At 45.7% G+C, this 19,533-nt stretch overlaps 1 protein-coding gene across 2 annotated transcripts in view; it reads right to left on the reverse strand.

Moving 5' to 3' along the window:
• The window catches only part of cap2 (cyclase associated actin cytoskeleton regulatory protein 2), a 221,474-nt gene extending 206,890 nt beyond the window's left edge, over nt 1-14,584 (reverse strand). For both annotated transcript variants that reach the window (XM_070880658.1, XM_070880657.1), the window contains exon 1: nt 14,374-14,584. The gene's annotated coding sequence lies outside the window, so the exon portion shown is untranslated. The remainder of the gene's footprint in view (nt 1-14,373) is intronic.
• Nucleotides 14,585-19,533: the final 4,949 nt, after the last annotated feature.

Consider the following 19,533-nt stretch of genomic DNA (forward strand, 5'->3'; position numbering starts at 1 on the left):
AATTTTAAAATCGACGGAGCAGGAACCAACGTAGGCCAGCAAGCACAGAGGTGATGGGTGAACAGGACTTGGTGTGAGTTAGGATACGATCAGTTTTGATGAGCTTAAGTTTAGAGGTTGGAAGGAGAGGGGCCGGCCTTGAGAAGGTTCGACTAGTTAAGTCTAGAGGTAATAAAGGCATGGATGAGGGTTTCTGCAGCAGATGGGCTGAGGCAGGGGAAGAGACGGGAGATATTACGGAGGTGGAATAGGCGGTCTTGGTGATGGAGAGGTTATGGTGATGGAAGCTCAGCTCAGGACGGAATAGGACAGCAAGGTTATAAACAGTCTTGTTCAGGCTCAGACAGTGGCCAGGGAGGGGGATGGAGTCGATGGTGAAGAAAGAGAGTTTGTGGCGGGGACAAAAGACAATGGGGCTGAAATTGCACCTCACCCCCCACCCCCACCCCCGACCAAAATGTTGGTGCACTCATCCATTAGTTAGATTTTCCTTTGTCCCAATCTATGGGGCGGAGATTGGACCGACATTCACCTCTTTGTTTTGCATTTCCGGTCGGGGCGGTGTTATTGGAACGAAGCGGCCGACGCTACGAGACATCAGTGTTGCGCTGATGACATCAGCACAAGGTGGGCAGCCGCGTGGTGCTGACGTGTCACAATGTCCCTCCCCTTCAGTTAAAGGGGAGGGCCGCTGCGAACTCTGCAATTAGTTTAGTTAGGCCTACTGGGCCACCAGGGAAGGTTCCAGCCAGGCCAGCGGCCCAGTACCAAAGAGGGGGTGCCGGGCTGTATGTTGGCGGCCCGGCCGAACCCATGGCCACCACTGTCGAGCCAACCTCTTGAGTCTGCCAACAATTAAAATTAAATGGAGACAGCAGCACCGCGCTCTCCCCTTTAAGGGCGGACGCGCCGCCCAGCCACATACAGCTTCCCGCAGGGGAAAGCTGTCAGTGGCACCAATTGGCAGCAGCGGCGTTCCCGCGGGGCAATATCTCTTCACGGGGTGGAAAAGGGGGTTGCCGCTGGTCAGAAGGGGGTCAGCGTGTGCCCGACGGGCGATAGCATGGACACCCGTTCCCGACGCTCCCGGCCAAGTTAGGACGGGTCAGCCCATCCGTCTGACCCCGGTTGGTAAGGCCTATCTGTCCCATACCGCCTCTTGGAGGTGATAATGGGCCTTAAAGAGGGGGGCAATTTCAGCACCAATTACCTCAGTCTTCCCCAAATTTCTGCTGATGCAATACTGACAAGACAAGATGACAAATCAGAGCGGTGGGTTCGAGAGAGGTAGTGGTGACTTGGAACTGGATGGAACACAATGTTGTTTTTGTGGATGATCTCACCGAGGGGCAACATGTTGATTTGAAATAGGAAAGATCCTTGAGGGACCAGAGGTAACAGTACGGGAGCGGGAAGAGAAGCAGACAGATGCTCATCCAATAAATCTCGGCTGATCCACTGTGCCACCTAATCCTGTGACAAGGGATATTTAAAAAAAAAGAAATTTACTCTTAAAAAAATAATTACTTTTAAGTCCTGATCTCACTTCTGTAACACATTTAGGTAGTTTTATAAAGAAAATTTAAACCAGAATGCCAAACTTTCCAGTCCAGTAGATGTCGACCCTTGCTTTAACCACTCCAAATCAGTATAGTCCACAAGAAATCGACAAAGGAACACAAATAAACTGAATATATACTAGCTGTTCCCCAGTAGCACTCTGCACAGGGGGAGTCCAGACTTTAAGAGAAGGATAATTGGGCCAGGATTTGAAGATGCAAATATTTCTCTGCAGTACAGCCTGAGCATGTGGGGGATGCAAAGCAGTACTACCACTGGGCAGGGGCGGATGTAAATGTAAATATGGCATTAGTCATTAATATTTTTCCAGTGTTTACAGTACAATATTCAAACAATTATGTAACATGTATATTATAATATATGAAAGTCTTATTCCTGTGTACAAAATCTATTATCACACTTTTATGTCAACTTTTTTCAGTTCTAAAATTTCTATGTTCACATTTATAATGGAAATTGTCTATATACCGCTGTCAGATTGTATCTTACCCCTTTCTCTCCCTCCGAACCCTTCTCTCGCTTTCCCTCCCATTCCCCTCATTCTCTCCCTCCCATCCCCCCTCCCTCCTCAATCTCCAACCCCCCCCCACCCTCCAGTTCTCTCTCTACCCCACTCTCGATCCAATTTTCTCCCGGGCCTTGTCCCATAGAGCTGAACAAAACATGGCCCACACTGCACTGCAGCCGCAACTGCGGGGCACCGTGCATGCATTGCCAGACCTTGGTGACAGCGAGCAGGCGCAGAAAGGGATGGGGGTCAACCACGTGCATGCGCAGATCATAAAAATATTCGTGCAGATAATTACTTCGGATGTAAATACAACGGTATATAGACACTTCCCATTATACCATCTGACTTGTGCCGAATTTCATTAGGTATGAGGTGGTACCAAGTCGCACCGTATCACATTCTTAATATTAATTATCTCAAAAAGTTTTTGAAGTGGGATGGTGGCGGTCTCAAGTAAACATTTTGTTCAACCCAACGTGACCCAGGTCTGCTGGGATTGAATCCAAAACACACACCAATAAGCTGTACAGCGAATGTCGATAGCACCACACATTGAAGGGAATTTTAACCCCAAAAAACAGACAGGTTTGGGTCGAGTGCGAGGTTAAAGTGTCAAAAATGTGAAGCCCGACCCCAATCCACCCACTTCCGGTTTTAACGAAGGCGAAGGGGAAGGGCAACGAACCCGCTCCCAGGAGGCGGGTTGGCAATTTAAATATTATAATGAGGCTGCATGCTTCATATATTGATCCACGATCCAGCGTACCTGCCTTGCCAACCACCCCCATCGCCTGTGATGGGACACCTGCCCTCTGAGGTCTCCGACCACCCCCATGAGGCCTTCAACCTCACACCATCCGCGCCCCCATCACCATTTGTAGATTTAATTTTTTAAATCCTGTCTTGCTTGACAGCAGTGAGCCTAATTGTTTCAAAGTCAGATTGCTGGATGATAACATCTCTGCATTTACAAGGATCCAAAGAGAGACGCATTTCATAAGGTTCATTGTAAAGTTTGAAACTACCCCAATTTCATCAAGTAGAACAAATGTTTTCTTTAAACAAAGTGGATCAATCTCATAATCTAATTTCAAGCCTCCGGAAGACAAGGACTTACAAAGCTCTCAGTTAGCTAACACACTTAGCTCTTACAAAAAGCTGGCACAGGTTCCTTCAGTGCTGACAATTCTATAAGTTATGTTGGGGTGTGTGCTCCGAGTGTGCTGGCCACTGTTACTTCACCAAGTGACCATTTATTCTCTAATCCCAAATAGCATCAGTCATCATGGAGGTGCCAAAGCCTAGCTCAGTTGTCCTCATCCAATTTGCACACTTTATAGCCAAGGCCACTGGACAGCAGGTACATTAGCTGATTTTCTCTCCCTAGCCAAAGCACCTCACTGCCAACCTCCGTGAGAAACCGATTAACTCAGCACAGAGCAAACTGGAGAGTGTCTTGATCTGTGTGGCTCCAAACCACACCAGGCAAGACTTTCTCCAAACAAGCTCTATAGATTCTGACTTTACACTAATATTCTGTAAACAAAACAATTTGTATACCGGTGCAGCGTCAACAATCTGGTGTTATGGAATCCGGACACCAGGACAATCAGTGGCAGGGTCGTCCGGAATCCGGAAAATGTTCCAGAATACAGACCCTGCCACTGGACTTCCCCGCCTTGGGCCACCGCCGCCCCCCCCCCTTGCCTCGGGCCAAACCCCTCCCCCCCGCAACCTTGCCTCGGGCCGACCACCCCCCCTCCCCCCCACCTTGCCTCAGGCCCCCCCACCTAGGCCCAGGCGTTTCCAGACTCGGGGGGGGGGGGGGGGGGGGGGGGCGGGGTAGAACAAAAGGGAAGGTCTGTGATGGGGTGGAAGGCAGGCGAGATTAGAGAGACAAAAGGGATGATGGGCCAAATTGAAATGGTAATGACAGAAGTTAGAAAAAGGTTAATCTGAATGTGGTGTGAATGGCAGAGTAGAGACAAAGAGAGAAAAAATAAACTGAAGATGGGGTGGGGGAGAGAAAGGGAGCCAAAGATGGCCAGAGGGTATGCTCTGAAATTGTTGAACTCGATGTTGAGTCCAGAAGGCTGTAATGTGCCTAAACGAAAGAGGAGGTGCTGTTCCTCGGGCTTGCGTTGAGCTTCATTGGAACAGTGCAGGAGTCCGAGGACAGAGATATCAGAGTGGGAGTGGAGCGGAGAATTAAAGTGGCAGGCGATCGGAAGCTCAGGATCACACATTACATCCTTCCTGAAGTCTGACCCAAAGTTTCCTTTCATCGTTTTTTTTTTTAAAAACCTATGCCTCCTTGTTTTAGTACCCTGAAATATCTTGAAGCGGTGCTCCAGATTAGCGTTTAATATCTTGCATACGTCAAAGGGTCAACAAACTCAGCACAGGTTAGAGATCGAACCAGAGGCCCTTGTGCTCTGTATTTAAAAAAATTCATTCTCAGGATGTCAGCATCACTGGCAAGGGCCAGCATTTATTGCCCATCCCTAGCTGCTGCAAACAACTGAGTGGATTGCCAGGATACTTCAGAGGACAGTTAAGAGTGAACCATTGAAGTCACATTGGCCAGACCAGCTTCCCTTCCCAATAGGTCATTAGTGAGCCAGTTGGATTTTTACACCAGCTTCACTTTTCCAGATTTAAAAAAATATATAAACTGAATTTAAATTCTCAAACTGCCCTGATCAGATGTGAACTCACATTCTTGGGATTCATTAGTTGAAGCCTCTGGATTACTATACCAGTAACATAACCATTAGACCAACGTGCCCGAGTACTGGCTCAGTTAACCACTGGATAAACACAAAGAAGCACCTTTTGCAAAGACAGCACAACTTTATTCCTCCCAAGCTCCATCATGTTAACCCAGCCAACACATGCCAAGCTGTATTTGAATGGTGTACAGGAATGCACACTTCCAGAAGAGCAGGTGTAAAAAGCCAGACGCCTCGACAGTACTTGCTGCAGCTTTCTTTTCTGCCTGGGATACCAAGCCATAAATGGCATGATTACATTCAGCAATCGGCTGAGACACTCAACCGCAGCTCTACGGTGGATGGACAAAAACACACACACACACACACACACACATTTATAAAGTTTGTTCATTCTGCATCCAATATAACAAAGTTGTACGAAAATCCAGCAGGGTTGGAACACTTTGTTTTCACAAATTACTGCAGGTCTCACAATAATTACAAAGGAAAATAGTTTTTGATGCGGATCAGAGGGGTGATGTTAACTTAAAAAAAATACTTGTGACAAGAGAATTTTCCACTACACAGCTTTCCTTATAATTCTGCTTTAGTTCTGCTGGTGCAGGTTTGTAAGGCACAACATGCATAAGAAAAAGGAAATACATGTGTTATGTATGTAAACATTGTAACTGTGTAAGACTTGCCACCAGAGGCCCAAGGGTCACCTGCACACCTCTTGCAAGAGAGAGTATAAAAGGTTGTCTGCCATGCTGCTTAGGTACTTTGGAGTTGTATTAAAAGAGACTAAGGTCACATCAGTTTTAGCTCACAGTACTGAGTCTTGTGGAGTTCTTCCATATGCATTAACAACATGCATTTATATAGCGCCCTTCACGACCACCGGACGTCTCAAAAGCACTTTACAGCCAATGAAGTACTTTTTGAAGTGTAGTCATTATTGTAATGTAGAAAACGCGGCAGCCAACTGCAAACTCCCACAAACAGCAATGTGATAATGACCAGATGATCTGTTTTTGTTATGTTGATTGAGGGATAAATAGTGGCCAGGACAACGGGGATAACTCCCCTGCCCTTCTTCGAAATGGTGCTATGGGATCGTTTACATTCACCAGAGAAGGCCTCGGTTTAACGTCTCATCAGAAAGACGGCACCTCCAACAGTGCAGCACTCGAGAGTCAACCTAGAGTTTTTTGTGTTTAAGTCCCTGGGGTGGGACTTGAACCCACAACCTTCAGAGGCAAGAGTTCTACCCACTGATCTACGGCTGACATCTGCCATATACTTAATTATTTAAAAGAGACATTGTTAATACGAGTCACTGCTGAACAGCAACACGTAGCCCAGAATTTCATCGTTATTTTCGAACACCAATAGCATTGTTTGCAGAGGTGCGTTTATGAAGACACTCTTGCTGATCTGCCAAAGGAGCTTGTTTGCTGCATTTTTTGGTAAAGATAGTGCCTGCTTAATGCAAAGTGTTTGCCAAACACTCAAAGGTAATGGTGCAATTTGTATTGAAATAAGTGCATGAAAATATTACCAGCAAAAATTATGCATTGCACGGTATCAAAAATTTACTTCAATGGAAATACATAACAGGCTGCTGACTCACTGGCACCCATTTTACATGATTGCATAAAGTCAAGACCTTTCCCCAATGTCTCCTCAAAGAGGAACAGTGCATTAGCACTGGAGATTTCCAATGTCTATTGCTAAACTGCTTTATAAAATCGTACCTGTAGCATTATCTCTTTAAGCAGCTCTGCCAATTCTAGATTCACACTAGAGCAGGCGAGGAACTGCAGAATGATGCCCTGCATGCACCACACCACTGATCATCTTTCCTCATAAACCCCCACCACCATTCCCATGGTAACATGCCTGGCACTGCACCGAATGTGGCCCTGCACAACTTCAGATCAAAACGTCCCAACAGACCCCAGCATAGCACGCACGAGAATTGCACAAACTATTTAAAAAGGCAATTTAGTAGCTTGACTATACAATTTTCAACTCCATTAATAAATAGCACGCTCTTCATTATATCCAGAAATCAAAAATATCAAATTTATGATGCTATAGGCAGCCATTTTAGGAGGTCCACAAATATTAATAAAGGAAATTTAGTGGAAGCATTTATTTATTTATGCAGCCAGTCAGATAAATTGCATGAATATGAACACTTCTCCTATCATACCCGAGCTACAATATTATATGATTTCCAGAAATGGTGTGTCAAAGAAAGCTTTATTAATTAATGAATTTAAAACCAAAAGGAAGGCCTTAATTTGATGCTGCTGGGATTGAAATATTGTATTCCAATCACAGTGCTTGGAACAGGTTAATATCAAGCAAATCAGCACTCCTGACAATCTACCAGTGCCACTAATTTGGATGTGAAGAGGATGAGCAGCCTGCAGCCATGTGTTTCTGCCAAATGGAGACTCAAGACAGTGGTACAGCTAGAATGCAGTAAGCTCACAACCGCATCGGTCACTCCAAGTGACCTAAAAACAGCAGAGAAGGGAATGGTACATTAAAATAAAATGTTAAGATGTACGTAATCTAGGTTATTGCATCCATTTTAATTACCGTGGCTGTTTAGATGTGTATAAGTTACCCTTTCCCCAACATTGGCAAATTCAGGTGTATGCAGTCCAAAGCTAGTCTGATCAGTACATATACAGAAATGAGTAACCCGATCTTAACAATTCATCTTTTTCCACCCATATAACCATCCACTTTTTTGTAAAACCACATTCTAAATCAGCTTCTTTTTTTAAAAAAAAAAGAGAAATTGGCGAGCTCAGGGCTGGCCAGGCATGTGCATCCCATTGGTCACATGACCTGGCAATTAGTCCTGTTTGTGCTTATTTCCTACTCGTTTTGTCCTGAAAGCCTATTCTTAGCACTATGCCTCAGATAAATTCTAAATCATAAGACCCATGTTAGCATCAGCTACTTCAGATATGAAAATTAATGTGGATATGTTGATTTAACATTTGTGTGTGGCCCCTGAGGCTCCATGGCACACATCTATATGGCCTGCAAAGACAAAAAAAAAAAGCTTGAATGCTGTGGTCTAGATGACCTGGTCACAAGATATAGCACTTGAACATTACACCGCTTATTGGGGAATCCAGCCTTATTGGGTTTCCCCTCAGACAAAACGTTTCTGATCATATTAAAGTCCTTAAAGCTCAAGCAGAGGCATCTCTTTGCCAAGAATGGGAAAGGCCAGCAACAGATGCACCATGGTTCCAATTTGGCCGTACCTACCACCAACCAGTGGAGATACTGATCTTAGATTATCGAGTCCAAGGTGTCCGGCTTGTAAGTGGCTGTAAATGTGAATAGATAGTCCATATCACAGCAGGTAGCCCAGGATTTCAATAGATGCAATGTACATTCCAACGATATTTATTGACTTTAGTTTTTTCTTTTATTTGTTCCAGGATTTGGGCGTCGCTGGTAAGGCCAGCATTTATTGTCCATCCCCAATTGCCCTCGAGAAGGTGGTGGTGAGCCGCCTTCTTGAACCGCTGCAGTCCTTGCAGTTCCCACAGTGCTGTTATGGAGGGAGTTCCAGGATTTTGACTCAGATGAAGGAACACCGATTATATTTCCAAGTCAGGATGGTGTGCAACTTGGAGGGGAACTTGCAGGTGGTGGTGCTCCAATGTGCTTGTTGCCCTCATCCTTCTAGGTGGTAGAGGTTGCGGGTTTGGGAGGTGCTGCCAAAGAAATCTTGGCGAGTTGCTGCAGCGCATCTTATAGATGGCACACACTGCAAACACGGTGCACCATTGGTGGAGGGAGTGAATGTTGAAGATGGTGGATGGGGTGCCAATCAAGCAGGTTGCTCTGTCCTGGATGATGTTGAGCTTCTTGAGTGTTGTTGGAGCTGCACTCATTCAGGCAAGTGGAGAGTATTCCATCATACTCCTGACTTGTGCCTTGTGGATGGCGGAAAGGCTTTGGGGAGTCAGCAGGCGAGACACTCGCCACAGATTACCCAACCTCTGAGCTGCTCTTGATGCCACAGTCAAGACCACCTACGGCCCAAGCACCAAAGGTCCTACCCCACTGAGGGCTAAGAACGAAGAGGTGCTCATCAAAGAGAGTCAGTGCCGGAAGGAGCACTTCGAAGAGCTCCTTAATCAAGATCTCCTTAGTCTTCGACACGAGTGTCCTTGACTCCATCCCATCAACCTGCCACCACCTTGGCACAGACCAGCCCAGAATGAGGTTGAAAAGGCCATCCGACAACTGAAGAACTACAAATCCCAAGGAGCAGATGGAATCACCGCTGAAGTACTAAAACATAGCGGAGAAGTACTTGGCACGAATCCATGACCTTATCTCTCTTATCTGAAAGGAGGAGAGCATGCCAGGAGATCTCAAAGATGCTATAATCGTGAAAGAAAGATGACAAGTCCGATTGCGGTAATTATAGGAGTTTCCCTGCTCTCTGCCACAGGGAAAGTCATTGCAAGAATCTTCCTCAACCATCTTCTCCCAATGGCTGAAGAGCTCCTCCCAGAGTTGCAATGTGGATTCCGCCCACTAAGGGGTACAATGGACATGATCTTCACCGTGCCTCAAATCCAAGAAAAATGTAGGGAGTAGCATCAACCTCCATACATGGCTTTCTTTGACCTCAGGCCTTCGACTCTGTCAACTGAGGGATTATGGAGTGTCTTTCTCAAATTCGGCTGCCCTAAAAAATGTGTCACCATCCTCCGCCTGCTTCACAATATATGCAAGTAGTGATTCTTACCAACGGATCCACCAGACCCAATACACATGCAGACCGGTTTTAAGCAACGGTCTTCTCACTAACAGTCTTCTCAATCTTCCTCGCTGCAATGCTCCATCTCAACCTCACAAGTAGAGCTAAACTACAGGACAAACAGAAAATTGTTCATTCTCCGTCACCTCCAGTCCATTCCAAGGTCATTCCACCCCCTGTCATTGAATTACAGCATGCAGATGACGCTCGAGTTTGTGCACACTTGGAGGTCGAACGCCAAACCATCATAGACACCTTCACCGAAGTGTAAGAGTATCTGAGTCTTACAGTAAACATCCTTTGGTCACCCGAGGAAGTATGTGTTTATGAAGACCAGGACCTCAAACCTGGCACCAAGCTCAGTGATACCTGCCCTCCTACATGCTTCAGAGACATGGACTATATATACTTGGCACCTCAAAGCACTGGAGAAGTACCACCAACGCTGCCTCTGTGAAATCCTGTAAATCCATTGGCAAGATAGGCGCACCAATGTCAGTGTTCTCGCTCAGGCCAACATTCCCAACATCGAAGTATTAACCACGCTCGACCAGCTCCAATGGACGGGCCACATCATCCGAATGCCCGATCCCAGACTCCTGAAACAATGGCTCTACTCCGAGCTCTGACACAGCAAGCCCAGGAGTCCCAGAAGGGCAGAGGAAACGCTTCAAGGACACCCTCAAATCCTCCTTGAAAAACTGCAATATCCCCACCGACTTTTGGGAATCCCTGGCCCAAGACCGCTCAAAGTGTAGGAGAAGCATCCGAGAAGACGCCAAACACTTCGAGTCTCTGTCGGGAGCACGCGGAGGCCAAGTACAAACAGCAGAAGGAGTGTTCGACAAACAAGCACCCCACCCACTCTTCCCTCCAACCACTATTTTCCCCACCTGTAACAGAGACTGTAAATCCCATATTGGGCTCATCAGTCACCCAAGAACTCATTTTCGTGTGGAAGCAAGTCATCCTCGACTCCGGGGGTCTGCCCAAGAGAAGAGATTTATGTGGTTGGTCCAGTTAAGTTTGTGGTCAATGGTGACCCTCAGAATGTTGATGGTGGGGGAATTCGGCAATTGTAATGCCACTGAATATCAAGGGGAGATGGTTAGACTCTCGCTTGTTGGAGATAGTCATTGCCCGGCACTTGTGTGGCACAAATGTTACTTGCCACTTATCAGGCCAAGCCTGAATGCAGTCCAGGTCTTGCTGCATGCGAGGATGGACAGCTTCATTTTCTGAGAAGTTGCAAATGGAGTACAAAACTTTTGGGAATTTCAGTTGCTAATGGTGGTATGTTCAAAGTACAGGGTTCTCCATCCATCCACCCACCCCTCTCCTTCTCCCTCTCCCAAAAATGAAGAATTTATTGCAGTGAACCCTGCCATACCTACAACTTTAGGAAGGATGTCAAGATCATGGGAAGTATACAGGAGAGGCTCGAGTTATAAGGAGGGACTCGAAGAATCAGATCCGTCTTCATCAGAGCACCAAAGTTAAGAGGCGATCTAATAGAGGTGTTTAAAATTATGAGCACTGTCGATAAGTTAAATAGGGGAAAACTATTTCCATTGGTTAGTGAGTCTGCAAATAGAGGACATAAGTTAAGATCCTCACTAAAAGAATGAAAGGAAAGGTCAGAAGAATTTCTTTATCCATTTACTTACACAGATGGTTGTTAGTACATTGAATGTCTTGCCAGAAACAGAGGTGGAAGAAAATCCATAATATAGCATTTAAAAGGGAAGTAAATACATATTTGAAAAATAAACATTTAAAAAAGGTATGGGGAAAGGGCAGAGGAATAGGGCTAAATTGGATAGTTCTTTCAGAGAGCATCACAGAGACGATGGGCTGAAAGAATTTTTCAGTGCAAAAGAAAACCAATGTTGTATTCCAGAAAGTACAAATTAACCAAATAGAAATTAATGGCCTTTAGTGTGTCAGCTGTGGCTCAGTGGATAGCACACTCACCTCTGGGGCAGAAGTGAGTGTACTCCAGGAACTCGAGCACATAAATCTAGGCTGTCAATCCGGTGCAGTGCTGAGTGAGTGCTGCACTGTCGGAGTTGCTGTCTTTCAGCTGAGGTATTAAACCGAGGCCCTGTCTGCCCCTCAGGTGGGCATAAAAGATCCCATGGCACTATTTCAAAGAAAAGCAGGGGAGTTATCCCTAGTATCCTGGCCAATATTTATCCCTCAATCAACATAACAAAAACAGTTTATCTAGTCATTATCACATTGCTGTTTGTGGGAGTTTGCTGTGCGCAAATTGGCTGCTGCATTTCCCACATTACAACAGTAACTATACTCCAAAAGTACTTCATTGGCTGTAAAGCGCTTTGAGACGTCCGGTGGTTGTGAAAGGCGCTATGTGTGTGCAAGTCTCTCTTTCTTTTTAACATAATTTTTAAGTGAGATAATAATATAAAACAAATTGCAAGAAAACCTTTGCATCAGTCAAAACTCTGGACTAATATGGATGCCCCACACCCTACCTGAAAAAGTGAAGCAGTAATTCGGAGGGAGTGAATGTAACTATGAGTAGGCCTCCTTTTGTATTGACATGGTTGTCACTCATTGATAAGCAGAAGTGAGCCAATGCAAACTAGGCAGAAAAGGTGATGACGTGAGGAATCAGATCAGCCATGATTTATTGAATGGCGGAGCAGGCTTGAGGGGCCGTATGGCCTACTCCTGTTCCTATTTCTTATGTTCTTATACATACATACATATGCTAAGGTAAAGTTCTATAGGACTAATAAAATGTAGGTTTGACCTATCATGTTTTAAGTTTGTTACAGAAAAGTTCATAAAAAGCCAGCATATTCAAAGTGTTGTAAAATGCAATGTTGTACTTCCATTTATAGAATCATTCAGCAAATCGTGCTTGTGCAAGAAAGAGCTATGCAATTAGTCCCATTCTCCTCCTCTTTCCCCACTGCCCTGCAATCTTTTTTCTTTTCAAGTATATATCCAATTCCCTGTTGAAAGTTACTGTTGACTCTGCTTTTAGGCAGTACATTTTAGATCATAACAGCTCGCTGCATAGAAAACATCTTATATTTTTTCAACGACTAAAGAACATCTTTAGCATTTTTTTCTCCCTATATCCATCAGTTTTTCAATATGACATTTCCTTTTATTTTTGTCTGTGGTTTCTTCAAACAACACAAATGCGTTTTCAGTTCTTCACTTTACTGGAGGTTTGCTTACAAATTATCTACCTATATTACACCATAACAATTAGAAAAGTTAACCTCCTCTGGTTGCCATGTAAATGGACCCTGTAAATGGAGAAAGCCATTTTGATTATATAGAAGCACACTGAAAAATATTGATCAGGTGCACTAAGCATCACATCCCTGAAAAGTTAGCATTAATGCAAATCTCTCAAAGATCATTTACAGGCAACATCTCAAAATTTCTTGAGTACAGCTACAAAACCATCCAACAAATTGCACAACACTTTTACATAGAAAACAGATGCAGGAGTAAGCCATTCAACCCTTCGAGCCTGTACCACCATTCAATAAGATCATGGCTGATCATTCCCTCAGTACCCCTTTCCTGCTTTCTCTCCATACCCCTTGATCCCTTAGCCATAAGGGTCATATCCCTCTTTAAAATAAATTAAAATACTGCACTGCAACTCAAGAGTGTACCAGTTCTCCTAAATGTGTGCATAGCCTGAATTTTTAAAAAATAAAGTAGGTTTGAAATTTTCAAACTGCAGGAGGCATTAAGCAAATGTGTACATCTTTCATTCTGCAGAAACGAGCTTGTTCGACTCAAAACTAGAATAAGCAGGTGATACAATTTTTCACAAAGGCAGTAATGCATTTACTATTCCTTAGGATATTAAAATCATGGGGAAAATTATTAGAAAGCCGATTTGAGACAACTGCATCAGCACTAAGTTAGATGAAAGCATACCAGCTTGTCACTTTCAGGCTAATTAGTCTCCTGAAACATACAATGGCCCACTTAAGCCTCCCAAGAGAATACTCCCCTTAAGTGTAAACTGCCATAAAGAAATACATCGAAATAGTCATCCCTGAGACTCTTAAAAGCTTGCGACCGAAATTTAAAAGGTCGCTCCTTCCTACCCAATCTCATCAAGTTAAAAGCATTCTCGGGCTTCTGCGCAGTTAAATAGCTGGGGGGGGGGGGGGGGGGGGGGTGAGGGAAGAGAGAGAAAAATGAAGTACATGTTTGCAGAAGATGCCAGATTTGCAACAGAAACTTTGCATTTTCACCACAAGGTTCCCAGCTTCAGCTGACTGTAGACAAGGCCTGAAGACACAGAGAAGCTACCTGCTTAGAATCATCTCAGTACGATGTATGCAGAATTTATTGCATTATAATTACAGGAGAGTCGAAATTTGATTAAAATTTGAAGCAAACGTGTGACAGCTCCATCACAAAGTACCATGTTGCAAGAAACAGTTATGTTAATCCGTTACATAATAGAGAAGCTTCATATTTTACAATTACAATGTCAACCACAATCGTCGGCTAGTTATCCTTATTTTGGGAAGGATTCAAACAAACCTCAACAAATGCAAAAAGGATGAAGAGAAAGGAAGAAACGACACTGCATCAACAAGCAAGCTCTGATACACAATCATTTGTGCTCAGAACGCACACCGACCACATCAAATCTCCCTTTTTTTTAAGGCAGCATTACCGATTATTTCTTTAGAAAATACAACAAAACGCCTCCAATTGGTGCAAAAATGCTGATGCATTACCTGCTGTAGCTGTATGCGGTTTGTGTATGTGTACTGGTTATATGTAAAAGGTATTGGTCCCGCTCTCGTTCCTCCAGGCTCTTTTCTCCCAACCAGCCGCAGCCCTGCTCGCGCTCCGGGTCTGTGTGTGTGACGACACGGCCCAGGGAGCGAGCGCGCACGTCCTTCCGCTTTATTCCAAATAAAGGCAGCAGCTCCAGTCACACCCCTTCCCACACTCCAGCCCCGCGCCCACTGCACCAGCACATCGGAGCCGCGAGCCCGTGCGCGTACCCTCCAAATAAGGACACAGGGGCGAGCAAAGCCCAGAAAGATGCTTGTCGTTTTGCTGTCCCCTGGATTACTTGGTTACATTCCAAGGCAGTTCAAGCCATGGTTTAGTTCAAACTACAACATTTACATTGCATTTCCTTTTTTTTAACACGCTGCAAATAGACATTACCACCTACACCCAGACATGTAAATGCAGAACGTAAAAGGCGTTGTAATGGATATTAGAAAACAGTTTACTCACTAAATTGAGCTCAGCGAGCTGTAAACTCCTCGTGAGTCATCCCTGTACCATGAGGACAATTTTGATTTTCTCCAGCAGCCCAAAGATTGCTAAACTCATCATCATCACAGGCAGTCCCTCGGAATCGAGGAAGACTTCCTTCCACTCATAAAAATGAGTCCTTAGATGGCTGAGCAGTCCAATAAGAGAACGACAGTCCCTGTCACAGGTGGGACAGATAGTCGTTGTGGGAAAGGGAGGGTGGGACTGGTTTGCTGCACGCTCTTTCCACTGCCTGCGCTTCATTTCTGCATGCTCTCGGCGATGAGACTCAAGGTGCTCAGCGCCCTCCTGGATGCACTTCCTCCACTTAGGGCGGTCTTTGGCCAGGGACTCCCAGGTGTCAGTGAACTCCAAGTCATAGTCAACGTATTTACTGAGGCGTACGAAAACATAGGCCTTACGCTAAACATCCATAAGACAAAGGTCCTCCAGCAACCTGTCCCCGCCGCACAGCACTGCCCCTCAGTCATCAAGATCCACGGCGCAGCCCTGGACAACGTGGACTATTTCCCATACCTCGGGAGCCTCTTATCAACAAGAGCAAACATTGATGACGAGATTCAACACTGTCTCCAGTGCGCCAGTGCAGCCTTCGGCTGCCTGAGGAAAATAGTGTTTGAAGACCAGGCCCTGAAATCTGCCACCTAGCTCATGGTCTACAGGGCTGTAGTAATACCTGCCCTCCTATATGGCTCAGAGACATGGATCATGTACAGTAGACACCTCAAGTCGCTGGAGAAATACCACCAACGATGTCTCCGCAAGATCCTGCAAATCCCCCGGTAGGACAGACGCATCAAAGTTAGTGTCCGTGACCAGGCCAACATCCCCGATATTGAAGCACTGACCACACTTGATCAGCTGTGCTGGGCAGGCCACATTGTTTGCATGCCAGACACAAGAGTCCCAAAGCAACCGCTCTACTTGGAACTCCTACATGGCAAACGAGCTAAAGGTGGGCAGAGGAAACGTTACAAGGACACCCTCAAAGCCTCCCTGATAAAATGCAACATCCCCACTGACACCCAGAAGTCCCTGGCTGAACTAGTCCCCCCATCAAGAACAACAACTTGTATTTATATAGCACCTTTAATGTCCCAAGGTGCTTCACAGGAGTATTATGAGATTTTTAAAATTGACATCGTTACAGAAATAGAAATTAGCGCATGTGACCAAAAGTTTGGTCGAAGAGGTAGGTTTTAAGGAGTGTCTTGAAGGAGGAAAGAGAGAGAGTAAGGCAGAGAGGTTTAGGCAGGGAGTTCCAGAGCTTGGGACCTAGGCAACAGAAGACACGGTCACCAATGGCTGAGCAATTATAATCAGGGACGCTCAAGAGGGCAGAATTAGAGGAGCGCAGATATCTTGGAGGGGTTGTGGGGCTGGAGGTGATTACAAAGATAGGAGAGGCAAGACCATGGAAGGATTTGAAGATAAGTATGAGAATTTTGAAATCGAGGCGTTGCTTAACCGGAGGCCAATGCGAGCGCAAGGGTGATGGGTGAGCGGGACTTGGTGCGTGATGGGACACGGGCAGCCGAGTTTTGGATCACCTCATTTCAGGTTTAACAGGGTAGAATGTGGGAGGCCAGCCAAGAGTGTGTTGGAATAGTCAAGGCTAGAGGTAACAAAGGCATGGGTGAGGGCTTCAGCAGCAGATGAGCTGAGGCAAGGGCAGAGACGGGTGATATTATGGAGGTGGAAATAGGCAGTTTTAGTTATGCTGCAGATATGTGGTCAAAAGCTCATTTCAGGGTCAAATATGACACCAACCAAGGTTGTGAACAGTCTGGTTGAGCCTCAGACAGAAGTTGGGGAAAGGGATGGAGTCAGTGGCTAGGGAATGGAGTTTGTGGCGGGGACTGAAAACAATGGCTTCGGTCTTCCAATATTTAATTGGAGAACATTTCTGCTCACCCGTAACTAGATATCGGACAAGCAGTCTGACAATTTAGAGACCGTGGAGGGGTCAAGAGAAGTGGTAGTGAGGAAGATCTGGGTGTCATCAGCGTACATGTGGAAACTGATGCTGTGTTTTCGGATGATGTCGCCAAGGGGCAACACGTAGATGAGGGACAGGGAATACCAGAGGTAATGATACGGGGGCGGGAAGAGAAGCCGATGCAGGTGATTCTCTGGCTATGATTAGATAGATAAGAATGGAACAAGGCAAGTGCAGTCCCACCCAGCTGGACGATGGTGGACAGGCATTGGAGAAGGATAGAGTGGTCAACCGTGTCAAAAGCTGCAGACAAGTCAAGAAGGACGAGTAGGGATAGTTTGCCTTTGTCACAGTCATTTGTGACTTTGATGAGAGCCATTGCGGTACTGTGGTAGGCACGGAAACTGGATTGGAGGGATACAATCATGGAATTGCAGGAAAGATGGGCATGGATTTGGGAGGCGACAACACGTTCAAGGACTTTGGAGAGGAAAGGGAGGTTGGAGATGGAGCTGTAGTTTGCAAGGACGGAGGGGTCGAGGGTTGTTTTTTTGAGGAGGGGGTAATGATGGCAGATTTGAGGGAGAGGAGGACAGTACCTAAGGAGAGAACCATTAACAATGTCATCTATCATGGGAGCCAGAAAAGGATGTTCGGTCGTCAGCAGTTTGGTGGGAATAGGGTCAAGGGAGCAGGACGTGGGTCTCATGGACAGAATGAGTTCGGAATGGTCATGAAGGGAGATCGGAGAGAAACTGGAGAAAGATGTGAGGTCAGGGCTAGGGCAAGGGGAATCCTTAGAGGAAGTTTGGCCCGTTGGGCTTGGGGTAGGAAGGGAAGAGGCAGAGGCGGCTGAATGGATGGTCTCAATCTTAGAGACAAAGAAGTCCATGAGCTCCTCACACATTGTCGGAGGTGAGGGTGGAGACTGGGAGAGGGGTTTAAAAAGACGGTTAGCAGTGGAGAATAGAAGCCAGGGTTTAATTTTACATTCCAGAATGATTCTGGAATAGTGAGCAATTTTAGCAGACGAGAGCAGGACCTGATAGTGCTTTATGTGGTCCATCCAAATCTGGTGGTGAATGGCTAAACTAATTGTCCACCATATCCATTCAAGTCTGCGTCCCTTGGACTTAAGGGAGCAAAGATCATGGCTGTACCAGGGGGGAACAGCCAGGGTGAGAGAGAGTGATTGTTTTAACAGGGACTAGGGCATCAAAGGCGGTGGTGAGGGTGTGATTGAGCAGATCAGCAGCTGCATAAATGTCATGGTGAATGGAGGGCCAAAGCTTGAACAGTTGGGAGATCATAAAGAGAGTCGGGAGAGTGTTTTTCCACGGGCAGACACAGAAGGAGGTAGGGTTGGCGGGGGTGTGGAAGGGGGATGTGGGTAGAGGGCGATACGAGGAAGTGGTCAGAGATAGCCTTATCTGCAATTGACACGATGGGAGTAGCGAGGCCATGAGAGATGGCAAGGTCGAGGGGCTGGCTGTGAACATGGGTTGGGGAATTTACATGGAGGGAAAGATTAAGGCAGGATACGAGGCTAATGAACTCAGAGAAGAGAGAGCATGATGAATTGAGATGGAGGTTGAAATCACCGAGGATGAGAAGTCGTTAGGTGCAGAGGCAGAGGGAGGAAAGTAGTGAAGAAATATCAGTAATAAAATTTTTATGGTTATTGGGTGGGTGGTAGAGAACGAGAATTTTAAATGAGAGGTGAGAAGGGTAGAATAAGCTGAGATGCTCAAAGGAGGAGAAAGTGTCGGAAGAGTAGAGGGACAGACCAAGGTGTGATTTGCTGATGAGAGTCACACCACCACCACAACGGTCTGAGCGGGGCAGGTGGTGGAAGGTATAGCCAGGCGGTGAGACGTCATTTAAGGGTAAGGTGTCATCGCCCCTCAACCAGGTTTCCGTCAAATATGATCCCTCACACCATGTACTTCAGCCTTCTGTCACATTGTATATGTTGAAATAAAATTCCAGTGAATATTAAATATATTTATAGTTTGAAAGTAACATTTGTGCTAAAATATCCCACCAATACAGTTATGGGGAGCGGGCAGGGAAGTGGAGCTGAGGCCAAGATCACATCAGCCATGATCTTACTGAATGGCGGAGTAGGCTCGAGAGGCTAAATAGCCTAGTCCTGCTCCTATTTTTTATAGAAACATAGAAACATAGAAAATAGGTGCAGGAGTAGGCCATTCGGCCCTTCGAGCCTGCACCGCCATTCAATGAGTTCATGGCTGAACATGCAACTTCAGTACCCCATTCCTGCTTTCTCGCCATACCCCTTGATCCCCCTAGTAGTAAGGACTACATCTAACTCCTTTTTGAATATATTTAGTGAATTGGCCTCAACTTTCTGTGGTAGAGAATTCCACAGGTTCACCACTCTCTGGGTGAAGAAGTTTCTCCTCATCTCGGTCCTAAATGGCTTACCCCTTACCCTTAGACTGTGACCCCTGCTTCTGGACTTCCCCAACATTGGGAACATTCTTCCTGCATCTAACCTGTCTAAACCCATCAGAATTTTAAACGTTTCTATGAGATCCCCTCTCATTCTTCTGAACTCTAGTGAATACAAGCCCAGTTTATCCAGTCTTTCTTGATATGTCAGCCCCACCATTCCGGGAAGTTCAAGCTGTAACAGATTCAT

Source organism: Pristiophorus japonicus, chromosome 5 (assembly GCF_044704955.1).
Source record: "Pristiophorus japonicus isolate sPriJap1 chromosome 5, sPriJap1.hap1, whole genome shotgun sequence".
Lineage (NCBI taxonomy): Eukaryota > Metazoa > Chordata > Chondrichthyes > Pristiophoridae > Pristiophorus > Pristiophorus japonicus.